The 601-nt window shown below is 31.3% G+C and overlaps 1 long non-coding RNA gene across 1 annotated transcript in view; it reads right to left on the reverse strand.

Annotated features, from left to right (window-relative positions):
- LOC119589167 overlaps window positions 1-601 on the reverse strand; it is a 4847-nt gene that overhangs the window by 3205 nt on the left and 1041 nt on the right. The window lies entirely within an intron of this gene.

Consider the following 601-nt stretch of genomic DNA (forward strand, 5'->3'; position numbering starts at 1 on the left):
ATGTCATGAAATCCTTAAAGACATTAGACAATGGCAAAGAATAGCATATGCGTCTAAAATCATTGTCTTGTGCAAAACGTAGGATATGATGTATGTAAACAAAACAAAGGGAGGCTGGTTCTGTGTTAAGAACTCTGGATATCCTTAACCATGAAGTTTAATTTACTATTTTGTGACGTCTAAAACATGGTCTGACTGATGCAGGTATTCTTTATTTTGATAATAATTGTTTTTTGTTCATAGAATTTATAATGGTAGGCTTTATTGGTTAATTCTAAGATTTGTTTTTTCTTAATATCATCTTTAACACTGTAAATGTTTTGCATCTGTATCCCTTGTTGAGCGGATTACTTTTGTAAGAATGCAGTTAATTCGACCGCTTTTATATTGCCTTCGGTTTATGGTTCTCTAAGAGTTTTATTCCATAGACATTTTGAACTGCGAGTCTTAAAAAAAGGAAAAAATAAAAAAGGGAGCTTTTCTCTGGACAGCTTCATCTAATATTTTATCTTTTTACAGTTTCTTCTTTTTTCAGTTAAGATGTTTCTCTTTTTTGAGGTTTACATTGCTTATTTGCTTTTGGTGCTTGGAATGTTCTCAT

This window comes from Penaeus monodon, chromosome 25 (genome assembly GCF_015228065.2).
Source record: "Penaeus monodon isolate SGIC_2016 chromosome 25, NSTDA_Pmon_1, whole genome shotgun sequence".
In the NCBI taxonomy this organism is placed as follows: domain Eukaryota; kingdom Metazoa; phylum Arthropoda; class Malacostraca; order Decapoda; family Penaeidae; genus Penaeus; species Penaeus monodon.